Consider the following 16,250-nt stretch of genomic DNA (forward strand, 5'->3'; position numbering starts at 1 on the left):
ATTTTCATGCAGGACAATGCTCCATCACATGCATCCAACTACTCCACAGCGTGGCTGGCCAGTAAAGGTCTAAAAGAAGAAAAAATAATGGCATGGCCCCCTTGTTCATCTGATCTGAACCCCATCGAGAACCTGTGGTCCATCATAAAATGTGAGATCTACAGAGAGGGAAAACAGTACACCACTCGGAACAGTGTCTGGGAGGCTGTGGTGGCTGCTACATGCAATGTTGATCGAAAACAGATCAAGCAACTGACAGAATCTATGTATGGAAGGCTGTTGAGTGTCATCATAAAGAAAGGTGGCTAAATTGATCACTAATTTTTTTTGTTTTTGTTTTTTCATGTCAGAAATGTTTATTTCTAAATTTTGTGCACTGATATTGGTTTACCTGGTGAAATAAACAAGTGAGATGGGATTATATTTGATTTTTATTATTGCCTAATAATTCGGCAAATTGTGCAGGTAACAAATAGTTACCTGCACAAACAGATATCCTCCTAAGATAGCCAAATCTAAAAAAAAACCACTCCAACTTCCAAAAATATTAAGCTTGGATATTTATGAGTCTTTTGGGTTGATTGAGAACATAGTTGTTGATCAATAATAAAAATAATCCTCTAAAATACAACTTGCCTAATAATTCTGCACGCAGTGTATTCCATAAAATATTTACTGTTCAGATTAAAAACATAAGTGGCAAAAATATATATAACGATGGTAGAGAATGGATATATATCTATTCCGTCATCCAAGCTACTATTTTCTGACCAGTGCAATCCTCAGTCTGAGCCTAAGAAATACCATCATGTTATATGGGGTATGCGTGCATGATTTAATTACAATCTTAATCAGGTGATTATGAATAACTTATACAATTATATCTATATATATATATATATATATATATATATATATATAAATAAGTACAGAAATATGCAAAACTTCTTTCCATAAATGAAAGTGTTCTAAAAAAATAAATATGTATATATATATACAGTACAGACCAAAAGTTTGGACACATCTTCTCATTTAAAGATTTTTCTGTATTTTCATGACTATGAAAATTGTACATTCACACTGAAGGCATCAAAACTATGAATTAACACATGTGGAATTATATACTTAACAAAAAAGTGTGAAACAACTGAAAATATGTCTTATATTCTAGGTTCTTCAAAGTAGCCACCTTTAGCTTTGATGACTGCTTTGCACACTCTTGGCATTCTCTTGATGAGCTTCAAGAGGTAGTCACCGGAAATGGTCTTCAAACAATCTTGAAGGAGTTCCCAGAGATGCTTAGCACTTGTTGGCCCTTTTGCCTTCACTCTGCGGTCCAGCTCACCCCAAACCATCTCGATTGGGTTCAGGTCTGGTGACTGTGGAGGCCAGGTCACCTGGCGTAGCACCCCATCACTCTCCCTCTTGGTCAAATAGCCCTTACACTGCCTGGAGGTGTGTTTGGGGTCATTGTCCTGTTGAAAAACATATGATGGTCCAACTAAACACAAACCGGATGGAATAGCATGCCGCTGCAAGATGCTGTGGTAGCCATGCTGGTTCAGTATGCCTTCAATTTTGAATAAATCGCCAACAGTGTCACCAGCAAAGCACCCCCGCACCATAACACCTCATCCTCCATGCTTCATGGTGGGAAGCAGGCATGTAGAGTCCATCCGTTCACCTTTTCTGCGTCGCACAAAGACACGGTGGTTGGAACCAAAGATCTCAAATTTGGACTCATCAGACCAAAGCACAGATTTCCACTGGTCTAATGTCCATTCCTTGTGTTCTTTAGCCCAAACAAGTCTCTTCTGCTTGTTGCCTGTCCTTAGCAGTGGTTTCCTAGTAGCTATTTTACCATGAAGGCCTGCTGCACAAAGTCTGCTCTTAACAGTTGTTGAAGAGATGTGTCTGCTGCTAGAACTCTTTGTGGCATTGACCTGGTCTCTAATCTGAGCTGCTGTTAACCTGCGATTTCTGAGGCTGGTGACTCAGATAAACTTATCCTCAGAAGCAGAGGTGACTCTTGGTCTTCCTTTCCTGGGTCGGTCCTCATGTGAGCCAGTTTCTTTGTAGCGCTTGATGTTTTTTGCAACTGCACTTGAGGACACTTGTAAAGTTTTCCCAATTTTTCACACTGACTGACCTTCATTTCTTAAAGTAATGATGGCCACTCCTTTTTCTTTACTTAGCTGCTTTTTTCTTGCCATAATACAAATTCTAACACTCTATTCAATAGGACTATCAGCTGTGTATCCACCTGACTTCTGCACAACACAACTGATGGTCCCAACCCCATTTATAAGGCAAGAAATCCCACTTATTAAACCTGACAGGGCACACCTGTGAATTGAAAACCATTTCCGGTGACTACCTCTTGAAGCTCATCAAGAGAATGCCAAGAGTGTGCAAAGCAGTCATCAAAGCAAAAGGTGGCTACTTTGAAGAACCTAGAATATAAGACATATTTTCAGTTGTTTCACAATTTTTTGTTAAGTATATAATTCCACATGTGTTAATTCATAGTTTTGATGCCTTCAGTGTGAATGTACAATTTTAATAGTCATGAAAATACAGAAAAATCTTTAAATGAGAAGGTGTGTCCAAACTTTTGGTCTGTATTGTATATGTATATGTATATACTGTATATATACATAGAAATCACTGGAGAAGGACATCATGGTAGGAAGAATTGAAGTAACTAGTTGAAATGGAAGACCAGCAACCTGATGGCTTGATACTATCAAGATAATGGCAGACAAGATGCTGGTGGACCTATCTAGACTTGCACAAGATCGAACTTCCTACACGGCATTCATCCATCAAGTTGCCATGGCTCGAGATTGAGCTGAAGGATATTAATTATAATAATATATTATATATATGTATATATATATATATATATATATATATATATATATAAAGAATCAAATCTGATCTTTTATTAAAATCTGCTGGGTCTTATAAACTTACCGTATTTTTCGGACTATAAAATGCGCTTCCCCCCACAAAATGTGGGAGGAAAATGGGGGTGTGTCTTATAGTTTGAATGTAGCTTTCAGGAGGGAAGCGCCAATGGAGTGGGGTCACAGTAGGCAGGGTCGCTGCTGCAGGAAGCTCGCGACAGCACTAGTGGGGCAATGCTGTGGGCCCTGGGTTGGGAGGATGGGGTGTCCGGGCGGTGCAAGGCTGTGCGACCTGGGCTTCAAGAAAATGTCAGCAGTGAGACAGGAGCAGAGTCCCTGCTCTGTAGATTGATTTCCCTGTGGTGGGCCTCAGGAAGATGGCCGCCGGAGGCGGCACATGCACAAATTTAGATCTTGGCTCAATGACAAGCAGACATCAGTCTTTTTTGGATATGGTTGGTGACAATTTCCATGATAAGACTAACAAAAGGTTATAGTGACACAAAGGAGCGACAGTATTAGGTTATATGAACAATGTCTGTCTAGTTCCATGGAGTATATATTGTAAGACACATATTGTATAGAGGTATATAGATACCAATTCAATATGAGGTAAATGTGGTGTGATAATAAACTGTGCAGGAAAAAAACATAAGTGTGAATTATAATATGTAAAAGATAACAGATTACTATAGTCTTAAGAAAACAACAGGAGAACACAGTAGGTTTAAAGGGGAGTAAGATATTGATAATCTGTATGTAGGATGTCCCAAAATTTTTGGATCATCCATTTGGTTTCATTAGCTCCATAGTCAAAGACTATTATTTTATGTGAAAATGGGTAAGGAAGAACGGGTTATGCTTTTTTACACGCCTCCCTAAAGGCAACTTTAAGGATGGCATATTATAATATGTACTCTCCAGAAATCTAAGCTGTAGGTTGCTCGCTTTCTTCACAAATGCATTTTTGTTTGAATAAATCCTAACCTTGACTTTTGGGTAGACCCCTATTGAGGTGCGTGAAGAATACTATTCCATATGAGGAGGAATTGGTTGCTGTTGATTTCATAGACCTTGCTTTCCACATTAATCTTGGAGTTTTAATGACCTGGAAATCCATGAATGGTAGCCTCACACATGAGGTAAAATCCCAGTGACTTGGTATTAAGACCTACAATCCACCTCTAAACTCTCAACAAAAATGTCATCAATGTGCCATGCCACAGCTCAATCCTATCTGTTTCTAAAGTCCTCTTGTCTCAAAAAAGCCATGTCTCCTTCTACCAGCCCAAAACGCATCCCATTGTAGTGCACATGAGCTGATGATAGAACTTCCTGTTAAAAAGAAAAAAGTTGTGGGCATGGTACTGACAACCTCTGATCCATAATCATAGGTTATGAGAAGAATCTATTGACATCAGTACTACCCAGAAGTGGTCTGTTAAGGTCAGTCGTATCTGTGGCACCCCTGCGGGTTCAGTCACCACAGAGGTACTGAATCTCACCCAGAAGTGTGGTATCTCACTCTCAGGTAAGGAAGGAGTACTGCCCGGGACCCTAACACCTGCATCCAACACTACACTACTCCAGACCAGCAGGAGGGGCAAGATGCGCTGCTCCTCTGCTGAGCTCTGTCCCTGGATGGATTGGGGGGAACCAAAGTAGGGGGAACCATGCCAACCCAGCAGAATTGCTCACGTAGCAGGACTTCCAACTTCTTCCACCCGAAGTGTCCTGCTCCATCGTGGTACGCTTCTAAGACCATTGACGCATCCCGCCTCGGGACTACCACCTGCCAGACCCGTTCATGTGTCTCGGAGTTGATGCTTCTTCGACACAGCTTTCCTTCGTAGATGAACAGTTTGCCCTTCTCCTTCCACAACTGTTGGGTCTCCTGTGGAGCATCTGGATCAGGGTACGAGTCAGCTTGGGTCAGCAACTCCTTGACTAGGTGGGCAGCCGGTCGCTATCCTGCATTTCTGCCCATCCATGGTGGGGCAATGGGTTAAACGTGGCCTCTCTGTTGGTGGAGCACTTGTCCCTTACACAGTGGGAGCACTGGGTCACCCCATGACGATGGAAAGCGGGTATCTCTATCTGTTCCAGCTCCTCCGGGTCTTCTCCCCCATCTGGCAAGTTGGGCATCCTGGAGAGCATTTGCATTTTTATGCCCCGCCCGATTCTTGATGGTAAACTCGTAGTTAGACAGTCGGGCCATCCATCGTTGCTGTAGGGCACCAAGCTTCGCAGTCTCCAGGTGCATCAGCGGGTTGTTATCTGTGAAGACTGTAAATTTGGAGGAGGCGAGATAGTGCTTGAAGCGCTCTGTTACAGCCCAGATTATGGCGAGAAACTCCAGCTTGAAGGAACTGTAGTTGTTGGGGTTCCTTTCCGTGGGCCGGAGCTTCCTGCTGGTGTAGGCAATCACTCTCTCTCTGCCTTGCTGTACCTGGGACAGCACCGCTCCCAATCCCACATTGCTGGCATCTGTATGAAGTATAAAGGGTTGGCCATAGTCTGGGTAGGCCAGGACTTTGTCTTCGGTCAGAGCCATCTTCAGTCGGGTGAAAGATTTGTCTTCTGGTTTACCCCATTTGAACGGAGGTTTCGGGTTCTTGGCCTTCTTGGACTGGCCTACCAGGAGGTCCTGCATGGGTGCTGCTATCCTGGTGAAACCCTTGATAAATCTCCTGTAGTAGCCTACCAGCCCGAGGAACTGCCGCACTTCCTTGATAGTGGAGGATCTTGGCCAGTCCTTGATTACGGTGACTTTTTCAGGGTCTGGCGCTACACCTTCAGTGCTTACCACATGACCTAGGTACTACACCTTGGGCTTCAACAGGTGGCATTTGGACGGCTTTACATTCAGGCCAAAACCAGATAGGGCTTCAAACACCTCTGCCAGGTGCTCCAGGTGGTCTTCAAATGTCTTCGAGTAGACAATTACGTCGTCCAGGTACAGCAGGACAGTTTCGAAGTTCTTCTGTCCTAGGCAGCACTCCATAAACCACTGGAAGGTTCCTGGGGCGTTGCAGAGCCCGAATGGCATGCAGTTGTACTCGCTGAGGCCCATTGGTGTTGTAAACGCAGTCTTTTCTTTGTCCGCCTCTGCCACAGGAACCTGCCAGTACCCACTGGTGAGATCCAAAGTGGAGAAATAATTAGCAGATCTTAGTGCAGCTAATGACTCCTCAATCCTGGGTAATGGGTAGGAGTCCTTATGTGTAATGCGGTTAATCTGCCTGTAATCAACACACATCCTCATTGTACCATCCTTCTTTCTAACGAGAACTAATGGAGCTGCCCAGGGGCTACAACTATCTCTGATCACCCCAGCCTCCTTCATCTCCTGTAGCATTCCCTTGGCACATTGATAGTGAGCTGGGGGTACAGGCCTGTACCTCTCTTTAATGGGCGGATGATCTCCTGTGGGGATATGATGTTGGACCCCTTTTACCTGCCCAAAATCTAGTGGGTGTTTGCTGAAGACTCGCTCATATTGCTGGACCACCCGGTATACTCCATGCTTTTGGTGCAAAGGGGTGGAGTCAGTGCCCACTTGTAGCTTCTGACACCAATCCTCCATCTGCCCCTTGGAGCCATTATCCTCCGCCGGTTTGGATGGAGGCAAGGGCTCCACTGTCTTTATTGAGTTGTTACTGACAGTGATAGCTTAGCAAGGGTAGCATACCGGGGTAAATGGACCTCTTTCTCCCCACAATTCAGGATGCGTATCGGTACTCTTCCCTTGCAGACATTGACCACCCTCCTGGCTGTCAAAATGGTGGGCCTACTGTCAGAGTACACGGATTCTACCAGGGCCTGATAATCTTGACCCCTGAGACCAATTGCTGCCCGACACCATATCAACATTTCACTCCTAGGGGGCATTGCAATGGGGAACGGATCACTCATCCTGACACTGCCAATTTTCCCTCTAGACAGCTCTACCTGTTGTCTTTTCATCAGGGCTCTGATCTCCTTCTGCAGGACTCGCTGCTGACTGGAACTGGCAGTCTCTGCGACCTGTTGCAACAAAACAATAATTTCTCCAAGACAATTTTCTATCACATTAGTGCCTAAGGTTATCATGGGATGACTCTCTCAGCGATCAATATCAACAATATCCATTCCTTGTGATGGCAATTCTACTTTGCCAACTTTTATGGTCACCTCTTTATACCCCACCTGAGGCAAGGGCTGACTATTGCTGGCATAGATACTAAGATGTTCATCTGGACGGCGGGTAATGTCTGAATCAGTCCAGTATTGTTTATAAAGGATATATGGCATCGTTGTCACCTGGGACCCAGTGTCCAGCAGTGCATTCATCGGGATGCCATCAAGCAAGACAGGTAGGACCGGCCGTCCTCCCACGTACTTGTCTCGTCAGCTTTGTGGTCCTGGTCGTCTTACTCCTGGGGGTTGGCCCTCTGCCCCAGGGGTTGCTCGTTTTAAACCGCAGAATCTTGCAAAGTGCCCCACCTTTTGACAGCGGCGGCAGATGGGTTGTCCGTCCTGGTCGTAGCGATTGCTGTTCCTCCCTCTGATCGGTGGAATTCTCTTCTGTCGTCGCCACAGGACGTCATCTGGACTGGAAGCCAGCTGGATCTTATTATTGGGGGACACTTGAATGGCCTGCATGGTTTTGGTTAATGCAGCCACACTTTTGGTCAGCTCCTGGACCTGAAGGCGCAGGTCGGCAGACGGGTCGTTGTCCAGAGTCTGCGCGTCAGCTTCCACAGGTTCTGGGGAAAAGGACGCCACCTGCCGGTGGTATGTGATAGATGGGCGCAGGTGGGATGCAGCACCTCCTGGTGTTGATTCCCACAGCTCCTGGATGGCTCAGTCTTTAAATTGTGCAAAGTGCAGATCAGAGTTTCGCAGAGCCATAATGCGCAGCTGTGTACTGTGAGTGCTGGACAGGAGCTTCTCAATAAACTGCTCAGTTAGCAATCTGTCCTCATCATGCACACTGTCAGGGTCTACCTGTTTGATGATCCGCAGCGCCTCCTGCAGGTTTAGAGCATAGTCCTGTACACTGTCCTGCACCCTTTGTTTGCACCCGTATAACTTCATTTTAATTTCTGCTGCGGTGCGGGTGTCAAAGGTATCCTTCAATCGGGCCAGTATTTCTTTTACAGTACCTTGGTCTCTGCCCAGCTAGGACTTCACCTCTCTCTGGGCTGCACCGATTAGCTGGCCTATGAGGATGCTGACTTATTGCTCCTCAGACAGGGGGTATACTTTAAACAAACTGCGCATTCTCTACTCAAAGTCGTTCAGGGTGTGCGACTCCCCTGAGTTCTGGGGCAACCACGCCGCCCCCGATATATATGGCATTGATAACGGCATTACAGTGGCAGCGGCCGTGCCTGCGGCTGAACCCTCCTCCATGTTGGGCATCTTCCTCCCCCCTAGTGAACCTCAGCCAGGTCCTGGGCGTCTGCTGACGTACCAGTATGCTGTTCTGCAGGCTGAAGGATCTCTTACACGGCGGTTCCAGATTGGGGCTTCTTTCTTCCCCCTCGGCGGGTGGCAAATCACGAGATAACACAGTTCAATAAAGTCTATGGCACACAGGACCCGGTTATACCGGGCTTCGTGAATCCTGTTTGTGATGCCAAGTTGACGCGCCCCCTGGGCCGTGGGGTACCCGGTGCCGGGCCGGTAGATGCTGGGGGATGTCACAGTGGCGCTGACCCGGTCCGTGACCCAGGGCGGTCAAAAAAAAGGGGTTATTGATAGGGGATTTATAATGATTGTATAAAGTTTGTGACGCCACCTGTGGTATGCGGCTAAGGGAGCCGCCGCTGCGGAGCAGGTCCTCTGGAGCTGATGTTACTGCAGCAGGGATGGTGTGGCTCTCCACAGGTAGAGCTTAGCTCCAGGGTAGTGTAGATGTTATGGGTTATGCTGGACGTTGTAGTGCAGGGGTTGATGGCGCAGCAATAATCAGTCCACAACTTAATGGCGGTTTCCTCTTATCTTTACTGGTGGTAATTAGACAAGCCGGGACTAGGGTACTGGCTAGAAGTGGAACTGCGGTCAGCCTGGAAGCAAGTAAAGAATCCTCCTTACCAGGTGAAGTTGGAGGCCTTCCCTTTCCACTAAACTCTTTGGCCCTGCTGCTTGTAGCTGTGCGGTGGCCCTCGTCCGTGAGTGCAACGTTTCTGTGCTCACCCGTATGGCAGGCAGCTCGGGCCTTGCTGGTGCATCGCTCCCACGTGGCGGTGCTGGGCCCTGCGGTGCTGCTGAGCCTCCGAGCGTCTGCTGGGGCCAGGAGACCTGCAGTCTCCTGCCCTCCGGTTTCTACTGCTGGGCCTTCAGAGCCCCACAGCCTCGGACTCCGGTGTCCGGTTCCTCTGTGTCCCTCTGGGGTGAACTGCCACGCAGCTCCAGTCCCCAGCTCCTCTCTCATGGATGTCCTGACTTCAACTCCTCACACTAAGTGTAACTAACCCCGCCCCCAGATCCCAGTTGCCAAGGGGAGGAACCCCCCTTGCTGGTCTGGAGCCAGGGCAGTGTTGCATGCTTAGTAAAACCTGATTACGGGACCCCTGCTTGCTTCCAGGCATGGCATCACCTCTTGTGAGGGAGGCAATGCCACTGTGGCAACTGGACCCCTGGGGTGCCACAAATGCATTCTAAAAAAATTGTATGTCTAAATCCTTGTTTTACTCTGTTCCAGCCCACGGACGTGATGTGTTTTACCAGGGGGGTATGTGGCGCCCCTGCGGGTTCAGTCGCCACAGAGGTACTGCATCTCACCCAGAGGTGTGGTATCTCACTCTCAGGTAAGGAAGGAGTACAGCCTGGGACCCTAACACCTGCATCCAACTCTACACTACTCCAGACCAGAAGGAGGGGCAAGATGCGCTGCTCCTCTGCTGAGCCCTGCCCCTGGTTGGAGTGGGGGGAACCAAAGTAGGGGGAACCATGTAGTGGGTGTGGGTGGAGGAAGTAGTTCAAGGGAGCTCAGTAAGAAGCGATATAAAAGAGAGGGTGGAACATTCTAGAGAGAGAGTCTGAGGGTGAGTCTGAGAGGGAGTCTGAATCAGAGGGCGAGTTGGGAGCAGGAGCTCTGCAGGAGCTCTGCTCAGGGGAAGCACGAGCCTGAGTGAGGAGGCCCAGGAGAAGGAGAGGAGGAAGAAACGGGAGCAGAAAGAAGGCTCCAGGAGTGAAGAAAGGATCCCAGGGGTACGGGCAGTGCTGGAGGCCACCGGTATGCCCGAATCTACCAGGTGGTGGAGGGATCGGGTCGCAGAGGGGACCGGCCCCTAACTAGTGAGAATTGCAACGTTCAACTAGGTAATCGGAGGGTGCAGCATTTCAGGTGCTGCAGCCAAAATCCATATCTATCTCACCGAAAAGGTGGCCATAGAGGACCCAGGGGACAGAGAAGACGTCGCCCGACAAGGTCCGTGGTCACTGGGTTGGGACACTGGGTGTGAGGTGCAGGGAGACGGCCAGAAGGAACACACAGAAGGGGGTCCCGTTATGTACTCCGGAGATACCTGAGGGTTTTCTGAACCCCTCCCTGAGTAAGCACAGGACGACATGGGAAGTTATGATCTGCAGTTGTAACCAGGAGCAAAGTGAGAACTGTGAGTAAATCTGGAAGACTGCACCCCACTGTCTCTGTGAATTATTACTGCTGCACTACACTGCACCACAACCGCTACCTCAATATCTACAACATCTACACTGCCCTGGAGCTAAGCTCTGCCTGTCGAGAGCTGAACCAACTCTGCTGCGTCATCATCAGCTCCAGAGGATCTGCACCGCAGCGGCGGCCCCATATAGCCGCATACCACAGGTGGTGTCACGAACATTATATAAAAACTATAAATCCCCTGTAAATAACTCCTTTTATTGACCACCCTGGGTCACGGACCAGGTCACCGCCACTGTGACATCTCCCCTAGCAACGACCGGCCCGGCACCGAGTACCCCGCGGCCCAAGGGGCGCGTCATATCACTTTCATGTGACTGAAGGTAGAGAAAAGAAGATCCAAGTATATGATCAAGGTACATGATGAAAGTATATGCCTATATTTTGGCTCAAATGTTCAGCCCCTGATACAATAGGCCTTTTAATCAGTTAAAGCCATTATGTTTTTTGGGCAGACAGGAAAATATATCAGTCAGTGGGTTGGCGGGTAGTAAAAACTCAATCTCTGTGTTACTAATGAGATTTTCCACCTTGGCTTCAGTTAGAAGCTTGTTCAATTCCACCACAAGTTACCATGAAAAGTTAGACTGTAAAAACTCATGGTCCTCTTTATTTTTGAGGCGGTCCTTTCAGATGGTTTTAAAATGCTTGTTATCCAACGCCACCACATTACCCCCTTGTCCAAGGGTAAGGATAAGATGGTCCTTTTTTACAGTGTTTGTAATCCTTCATTTTAAGTCTAGTATAGTTTGTCTATGTGGTGAATCTAAATTAATTTTGTCTTATAAGTTCCCATTTTATGTTCTAAATCTAACACGCAGCATTTTTACACAGAACCCATCCCCCCTACACTTTTCATGTCCCTGAGATTCTGGACCGAACCAGACAATTAGACACAGCTGTCTCTGAATCCCATAAAACAGTTGCTTGTTGACATAAAGCCCTTTCTACTAGGGGTGTATATTAACCCCATCCACACTTCATTAAAGCGGAATCTTATGCTGGACACTGTGTGTGCCGTCTATTGATTCTCCAAATTCGTTTATCACAACACATCTAATACTTATGGATTTTAGTGGTGGAATATCAGTATTTATCATATTCGCAAATACTTTCATTTATTACAAATAACCATGAGACAGGGTATTTTGGTACTTTTTGAGGTTGGTAAAGAGCCATTTACAGTTAACTGTGGTCCACCCATCTTGCAAACCAAATTAGTATATTTTTAAAAGGTCTCCATGGACTAAGTGGTTTTCAAAAGAGCATGGCATTCACCCTGAAAGGTCAACTGTTTTCTTTTCTGCTTGAAATAGTAAAGAAACGTAGTTACAATAAAGTGTAGATGCCTTCCGAGTCATATTTCACAAGAATAAACTTCAGTTTGTGAAATCTCAAACTGTATTTAATTTAAAAAAGGAGTTGTCCTCTATGAAAATAACTGAGTCTGCATTTATGTCTGTTGAATTACTATGTTTAATTTCCTTAATGGCTTTAACAGTGTTGAGAAATGAAAGTTATGAAAGATTAAAGTACTAGAAAATGATGGCGCTTAAACAACTATGAGATTTTTAAATGCAGAAGGAATTGTACAGCTGATACTTGAGAGTTTTGGTAGTCATGAATATTTATGGTATAGTTTAAGTTTATTATTTTCAAATATTACACAAGTGCCAGAAAAAAATATGCTTATCAATATAATCATCTTTATTAATTCATTGCATATTAAAATCCCCCCCAAAAACAGAGGGATAGAACAAACAGAAAAGAACAATGGGTAATCCAAACAGTGTTTGTGGTCATAAATTAAAAAAAAATGTGCATGCATTGGAAAATGGAAGAAATGTTTAACATTGATCACTAAATGTCTAAATAAATAACTGTGATAATAGCAAGCAAAACATACAAGTAAAACCTATACATACAGTAGATCCATAAATCCAACATATATACAAAAGATAAGTGCAAAGCAAAATCCAAATTAAGTGATAATAGCAAGCAAAACATACAAGTAAAACCTGTATGTTTTACTTGTATGTAAATTGGACAGAAAATGAGACCCCCAACACCAAGTTATAGCAGTGAAAATCTTGATAGTAAAGTAAAAAAACTAATAAATACTGGAATCAGTGAAAATACCATAACCAATCAATAATGAAATATATCAGCAATGTTAAAAAAAATAAGTGTATATGACGCGCCCCCTGGGACATATTCCTTTTTGAGGGGAATACCCGGCACCGGATCAGATGGGGGGGGTTGTAGTCTCCGAGCGGCTGTGACCCGGTCCCGTGCCCAGGGCGTCAAGCTCAGTGTGATGTGGCAGTTCTACAGATGTTACTAAAGTTCTTTTGTGTCGACTACGCCACCCGTTGTGATGCGGTCACTGTGGCCGCTGCTGCAGCAGGGTCCGCTGAGGCTGATGGTGGGTGCGCAGCTTGTGATGGTAACCCCCAACGGGAGGGGTATAGCCTCAGAGGGGACAGGCGCAGAGGATGGGGGTTGTGGTGGTGTAGTGCAGACGGCAGTGAAAACAGAGTCGGGTTGTGCAGTTAAGGGTGTTTACTTACTGCAGATGTTGTACTGGTCACTCCAGCTGCTAGTGACCACCCGAGCCGTGCTGCGTCCACCAGGTCCTGGATCCAGCCAACCCCCAAACAAGTCCGGAGCGTGGCCCTGAGCTCTCCCTCTGTCCTTTCTTCAGCCGTCCCCACCAGTGATCCACCTAGGTCCAGCTCCCTCGGGCCTGCTGTTGGGACACCCTTGGCCTTGGGTTCCCTGACCCTTCATGTGGTGTGCCTTCGGGGTGAATGTGGTGGGTGGCCGTGGCAGATGCTGCCCACGGCCTCCGGTCTCTGGCTGGGGATTGTTTTTACCCCCACCAGTTTGGGTTCCGGTACCCTTTTGCTGACTCCTCACCCGGTGCTCTAATTTGGGTTCTTGGGTCCCTTCAGTCTTCCCCCTCTGGGTCTTTCTCTGCTCCACTCTCTCTCTCTCCAGGGCTGCTGTTTCCTTCTCTCTGCCGATTTGTTCTCTGCATCAGACAGGCTCCTCTCCAACTGACTTGTTCTCTACAACTGACCCTGATCTTAGTTGGTGCCCACCTTATATACACCCTCTATGTATGAGCTCAGGTGACCAGCACCCAATGAGCTCCTATCTTTACCCAGGCTGCTCCCCCTATCTGCCCCTACACTACATGGGATGTACCACCCCCCTCCCACTCCAGCCAGGAACAGACTCGGTCGTACCTGCACATTTCTAAGTGGGAGTACCGTTGGTCTGTTCCTCGGAAATGGGATGTATGTAGTGCATGCAGCCTACCGAGCTCAGATCCACACTCCATCCTTACCCGGGAGTGGAATATCACACCTCTGGGTTGAGGTGCAATACCCCTGTAGCAGCCGAATCCTCAGGGTGCTACATTCCCCCCTGGTAAATCACAGCACGTCCTCGGGCTGTAAAGACAAAAACACCAAAACATACAAAATTTTTCATATAAACATAATAAAACATATAAAACATTATATATATAAAACTTTTCATATAACATTCTCGTCGTCTCTTGTTTCAGGTTCCTCCTCCGGACACTGTGCAACGTGTGTCCGGGAAAAGTGCGACAGTCTCTTAGAAAACTGGTTTTCCTATAAAACCGGTAGGGGGCGCTTTAGGACGCGCAACTATATACAGGGGAAGTTGGCCGCTCTCAGTCCTCGGCCAGGTAGAGGGAAGGGAATGGCTGCTCACAGTCCTCAGCCTGTGGGATTAAGGGGTTAACGGGTGAACAGTTCACTCAGCTGGTCCCAACGGGGACTATATATAAGTATCAACAGTTTCTTTGGTACCCGGTCGGGTAACTATTTACATCTACTGCTCTGCCGCACTCAACGGCGTCTTCCTCCTGCTCTTTGCTTGTAGCTGGTGGTAACTTCAGACCCGTCCGGCCATGTGAGCTGGCTGAACAAGTCCTCTCCCAGATGCGGCACCCTTGGTTTTACGGGTGCGGGCGCGGTGGTGGTGGCGCCCGGGTTGCCCAGGCCTTGCGGCCAGGCCTGGGGCACCTGGAAGGTGAAGGGCACCGTTAATACGGCGGCGCCCTGGGCTACCTGGCCTTGCGACCAGGCCGGAGGCTCCGCGGAGGTAGGGGGCGCTGTTGGTGATGCGGCGCCCGGGGGTACTAGGCCTTGCGACCAGGCTGGTGGTACTTCCTGCTTGGTCACGCTCGGGGTCGAGGCGTGTGACGTCACAGGGGTCGCGGCGGCGGCTTCCGGTTGGGGCCTAGTCTGCGTCGGTGACATGGCGTTTTCGGGCACAGCAGGGGGACTTTCGGGCTCTGCGACGGGGAGCTGGGCCAGGTAAGCGGTGTCACGGCTTGGGGTATAGGCGTCCCCTTTACCTGCCTCCATGCGTTCGGCTCCCTCCTCGGCGCCGTCTCCGGCCTTGGGTCCTCCCGCGCCATCCTCAGAGGCGGTCTCCTTCCTCATCTCGGCTGGCGTGCTCCGGGTGTTGGTTTCAGCTTGCGTCTTGGTTTCAGCTTGCTGGGCCATCTCCCGGCTCCATTCCGCCAATATCTCGCGCTGTACCCGGGCCATCCTCCGTGCGAGGCCCTCCAGGGCAGTCTGCGCACACTCCCGGTCTCGGGGGAGCTGTGCAAGGACCTCCACTAGGCCTAGTGGGGTCGTGGTGTCCAGCAGGCTCCTGACCAACGGGTCGGTGCTGCTCTGCTCTTCTTCCAGCAGGCTCCTGGCCAGCGGGCCGGTGCTGCTCTGCTCTCTGGACATCTCCGGGTGAGCTCCTCCGATCTTCTTCTCCAGGCTTCTTGCCTCCGGGTGCGCTCGCTCTAGACTGCTCCAAGCGGCACCCATCTTTTCTTTTCTCTTTCGTCTCCTCCCACCTCGAGGGCGGTCCCGGGGCAACTCGGTGACTGTCAGCTCCAGGGGTAGTTCTTTCACGCTGACAGACACCTCCAACATCACAGTCTCTGTTGGTGGGGGCGGTTTCCACTTTTGGCGCCATTTTCTGTCCCGGCCCACGATGGGAGGTGGCCTCTTGCCCTCCTTTGGCACGCCCATAATGGCGTCCGCTGCTCTTCCAAGGCGGGAAATCTGCGGTTTTGGCGGGAAGCGTCGCCCAGTGGCGGGAAACTCTGCAGATGGCGGGAACAAGTTGGAAATGGCGGACAATCGGCGGGAAACGACTGGTGATGGAGTCCGATGGCGGGGACCCTCCGGAACCGGCAGGAGACTTCTTTCTGAGGTAAACTTGCACTTTTCTTCAGGCACGCAGTACCCGGGTGTTGCGGGCACGTAATCCTGCCGACTACGCCAAAGTTGACGCGCCCCCTGGGACATATTCCTTTTTGAGGGGAATACCCGGCACCGGATCAGATGGGGGGGGTTGTAGTCTCCGAGCGGCTGTGACCCGGTCCCGTGCCCAGGGCGTCAAGCTCAGTGTGATGTGGCAGTTCTACAGATGTTACTAAAGTTCTTTTGTGTCGACTACGCCACCCGTTGTGATGCGGTCACTGTGGCCGCTGCTGCAGCAGGGTCCGCTGAGGCTGATGGTGGGTGCGCAGCTTGTGATGGTAACCCCCAACGGGAGGGGTATAGCCTCAGAGGGGACAGGCGCAGAGGATGGGGGTTGTGGTGGTGTAGTGCAGACGGCAG

The sequence above is a fragment of the Phyllobates terribilis genome, unplaced genomic scaffold (genome assembly GCF_046119375.1).
Source record: "Phyllobates terribilis strain yellow unplaced genomic scaffold, ASM4611937v1 Scaffold_4__5_contigs__length_816908805, whole genome shotgun sequence".
Lineage (NCBI taxonomy): Eukaryota > Metazoa > Chordata > Amphibia > Anura > Dendrobatidae > Phyllobates > Phyllobates terribilis.